The sequence below is a fragment of the Pinus tabuliformis genome, chromosome X, assembly GCF_031772625.1.
Source record: "Pinus tabuliformis cultivar Carrire ecotype Pingquan chromosome X, CPIR1, whole genome shotgun sequence".
In the NCBI taxonomy this organism is placed as follows: domain Eukaryota; kingdom Viridiplantae; phylum Streptophyta; class Pinopsida; order Pinales; family Pinaceae; genus Pinus; species Pinus tabuliformis.
Genome location: NC_142308.1, coordinates 411,858,743 through 411,863,638, shown reverse-complemented (window position 1 = coordinate 411,863,638; position 4,896 = coordinate 411,858,743). Strand labels below are relative to the sequence as shown.

Genomic DNA, 4,896 nt, shown 5'->3' with positions numbered 1-4,896 from the left:
AATATTGAAGCTATTAATGCCAATTCTGCAATAGCTCTGAAGTAAAAATTTTAAGCTTTGGGTAATTAAAATGGAGGGATTTCTTGTTCAATATATTTATGGGATTTTGATCAAGAAACCTCTATAAATCCCCAATATAAGAGTAGAGGTACAATACCATTGCTTCTCATTGTATCACCTCTAGATGAAAACATTTTGTTTAGTATTTTGTATGAATTTGGTGAAATATATGATGCAAAAATGCTTTGGGATATTATTGAAATGAAGTACAACATGAAGTGGAGTGAGAAAGTTGAAGTTGATGAAGGTGTTGTTAAAAATGGTTATTGTGTTGAAAGCATCATAACTAGAATCAAGACTGAAAGTATGTATGGAGCTGACAATAGAGTAGCATGTGATAGTAAGGAAACTCCCTGTGATGTAGAAACATATGAAGTCAAATTTGACGAGAATTATGCATCTCATGAAGAGTGGTTCAATTTGATGCATGAAAAAATATTATTGATGAGTTGTTGTTTGGTGAGATGATATGCCTACCTCCATACACAAATCAAATCCAGGACAATCAATTATGACAACACAGAAAGATGAATAAAGGAAATATCACTTAAAAAAGAAGGATAACAATGTTTCTTTTATGCTATTTTATATAAATCTAACATTTATTTTAAGTGTGCGGATATTGACAGTCAGGAACAAGCAGTGAAACTTGAAGAAATTACCAGCATTAAGGACAAATATAAGTCCCAAGAACCTACAGCAAAGTTGAATACAAAGAATGTTAATCCGCAATCAACAAAGGAGAAGCTCCACCACTATCTTATGGAAAGAACCGTGAAGATGAAATTGCATGAGAAAATGAATGAACATGGACCTTTTAGCAAGAAGGAAAAAATTACAGCTCTAATATCAATTTTTTTTATGTATTGTTGTAAGCTTAGCTAAGACTTAGATCACCATACACGTTAACATTTAGGTTGTGATTAACGAGAGGTGTTTTTATATTACTCACAAAGTCGTTTTCCGTATTCATATGACGAAGAATTATCAGTATCAGTAGAAGGGGAGTTAATAGACCATAGGAGTCGTTGAATTTAAGTAAGAAATAATGACAGTAGTTGTAGTTTCTATAGCTCTATCTATGTATAAATTTGAGTGTTTGTGAATGATATTGTCAATCTCTGTGTGAGTCTTCGTTTTTTGAAACACATGATTACAAAATGAATTGAAGTTCATTTTATATTGAATTGGTTCCAAATTTCTTGATCATTATTTATAACCTTAAGCATTGAAAAACTGAAAAAACTGAATTTTGATTAACACGCCTTATGTATAAATTTGAGTGTTTGTGAATGATATTGTCAATCTGTGTGAGTCTTCGTCTTTTGAAAACACATAATTACAAAATAAATTGAAATTCATTTTATATTAAATTGCTTCCATATTTCTTTGATCATTATTTATAACGATTAAGCATTGAAAAATTGAAAAAACTGAATTTTGATTAACACGCCTATTGTTCTTTCTAGACATGAAAGGGAAAACTTGAGTATGTTGTTTTGATAAGGAGCAAAGCTATTATGATAACATGATAAAATCCTAAAATACATCTTCCATTCAAGTAACTAAAATTTCTTATAACCTCAATTCATAGTGCTCTAAATCCATTTACATAATTTTATTTGTTTTTCACTATCACTAACCTTGTGACAATCCAAGATTCCTGTTGGAATACATACAACAACAAGAACATCAAAATTATCATTATGAGCAAGGAAAAGAGGTCGAAACCTTTATAATTAACAGTTTGGCTACCCTACACCTGCCATAAAGACATACTTTTTGTCTGCGGTTCCACTAATATTTGTAAAGACGAACAATATCACACCTCAATTAAAAAGTACATAAGTTGAGAGCGCTCATATGAATGATGCCAGTTTTGTTTCCAGCAGATCAACAACAGTGATATCAGGCAATTTGTCTATTGTAGTGTGTCCGTACTCTGGATACAGTTCACATGCCTCCAAGCCTTCCTCTTCCAACTCAAACTTCGTCTGGTTACCCTTCACAAAAATGTTGTGAAAAATCAAAACAGGAATGTTCTGATCTGTACCGAGGCAGAGCTGCATAGATATAAATCTCATGTTAAATATTTAAAATATTGAGTTAATAGTGGGATTAAAGATTAGCCATGGATATAAATAAAGGAATTGATAACTGTTATCTTACTCTCTTAGAGTCTAACCATCCCACCATCCAGCGGAAAAGCTCTCTTCAGGCTTCTTCTAGTCTTATTTTCCCACAAAGAGACGAGCTGACTCTCGCTGATTAGGTTGAATAGTGGCCTATAAATTACCAGCTTATTCATTGGTCTGGGGTAGTTTTCCATCATGGTCATTAGAGCTACAATATCATTTTCCGTTACACAACATAATCACATCTAGCTTTTAGGTAATACTCAACGACCACAGATTAACCGTCTTTTGTTTGCGATTTAAAAGCGATTTCATATGGAAAGAGGGTATATGCACAACCTTTACTGAGATCATCCCCATAGAGGACAACTTCCTTTGGTTATAGTTTTTGATGGGGACGAAAGAAATAATCAACAAAATATGTTGCATAAGTATTTGCAAAAAAGAAGGTGTATGGAATGCGCGTCCCTTCAATGGCCCTGTGAATCTTCTTTTTATGGTCACATACTCCCTGAAAGGGAGGGAGAGCTTGTACTGTGTCGACCTCGTCGCCAAATTCTGAGGGCACGAACCTCTTCTTTAAGAAATGAAGATAAGAACCATTCTCACGAATCAATATAGATATAAAAAAGATCTAATTGAAATTCATCATCATTAAAAGGTTCATAAGTATTTAAATATGAAGGCACACATTCCCTACCACCCTCATTTTTTATGAGTTGTTTGTCTTAGAGAAACAATAATGGCATATATATAGCTTCATATTTGCAATTCCAACATTCTTAATGGCGTTTAAGATATTAAATTGATCGAAATGCTGAGGAATGGAAACTACTAATATTACTAGGTCTACTTATTTGATCGCGTCTACAAGATTATTATGAACATCTAAAGATCTCTGGTCAGACCACCACCGCAAGAGTAAATCCCAAATCCATTCCCCTTCTTTTGTGGCTCATAGTAAATACTATTTTTTTCTAAATATGACAAAGAACGAAGAATATAATAACACTGAATATTCACTTACTTAAAGAATAAGAATGCCAATATCTTTGAATTGTGTTGAATGCCAGTGAAATGCTCGCTTTTGTCGTGTATTTCCCAATGTGTCAGGAGCCTAGTATCATCAAAATTCTATTCATCACTACACCAAGAGGAGAGTTGTCGACGAGATACATTTGGAAATACACGACAAAATCCAGCGTTTAAATATGGGATCTTAGTTACTTGTAAACACTTTTGTCTAGACGCGCGTAATCTGAGCGATAGGCTAGACGATAGCTCTTTGCTTCCACATTCTCGGGATACTGGCATCACAAGGATTCTCCAATTTGTATTGTATTCAATAATGGTAAATAGAATATTAAGTTTGGTTAATTCATTAGGGTTTTTAATACTTGTATATAAATTTAAAGTATAAAACAAATTTAAATTACAAGTTTTTTTAATAAAAATTAAAACAATGCAGCCTAATAATATCACTAGAATCTAAACATAACCGAAATTTAAATTAATGTTATTGGCGTATAACATTTTACGTCTCCTGGAAATGGTCATTTTCAGATATCATATCAAACTTGCAATTATATCTAACTGTTAGAGAATTACATATATATATTATTTAGTAAAAATGATTTAAATTATATGGATAATAAAATTAGTGAAAATATATAAAAAATTATATACCTATTAATATAATAAAATAGTTTACATTATTAATCATATGTTTTTTAAATTTTTTTCTTTTGAATATGTAAGAATTTTTGAATTTAGGCTTCTGTGATCCATATTATGATAGTTTTTTGCAATAATCACATTGAAATTTGTTTATCTACACATTTCGAGAATAAACCATACTTGTTGGTTTGAAACATATCACAAATAAATTTCTATAAAATTATTACCTAAAACCATCTTAATAATATAAAGTTTATGAAACTTTCATTTATAATCTAGAGATATTGTTATATTTTTAAAAAACATTCATATTAATAATGAAAAAATCATATATAAAATATAAACTACAAAAATGAAAAACCCAACTTCTCGGCTATTCCAGACATATTTATTCTTTGGCACATCGGGCATAAAATCTCCGAAATCAAACTGCACAGTTCTACTACATGCACGCAGAAAATCCGTTATACTATGAGATTACAGCCAAGACAATTCTATTATACGCCAATGAAAAATCTATTATTATTTGAGAGTCTAAACCATTGAAAACGCGCTGGGACACTTGCGTACGTTCCACAGAATCGCTAATACTAGAAATCGTAATAATAAGAACGTATTTATATAGGAGCGGTAGGTTTCAGGTGCGGAGAGATGACACTGCCCTTATGCCTATAGTCGTTGTTCATCTCAAACTGAATGAAAGAATAAGATATATGAAGACAGTGTCATCTCGTCCGCGCCAGAAACATAACCGCCTCCTCTTCTTCTGCACATCATATACCCTCTGTATCTGCATCCAGAGATCCAAAATATATGCACAATTTCATAAGGAAATCCATCCCATATTTATAGCGAAACGAAACGAAATTAGCGGGCGGACCTGTGGATTCACAACCATTGGTAGCTACTCGAATATTTCATGACCATTTGCAATTCAATTTTTTACAGTCTTAGTCCTCACCTAGTAGACCATCTCATTGTACAGCGCTGTGTGGATTTGAATGGTCTTGTACGAATTTTAATT

At 32.2% G+C, this 4,896-nt stretch overlaps 1 pseudogene; it reads right to left on the bottom strand.

Moving 5' to 3' along the window:
* Positions 1–1,919: 1,919 nt before the first annotated feature.
* Positions 1,920–3,373, bottom strand: LOC149140278 (isoeugenol synthase 1-like; annotated as a pseudogene).
* Between the last annotated feature and the right edge of the window lie 1,523 nt (positions 3,374–4,896).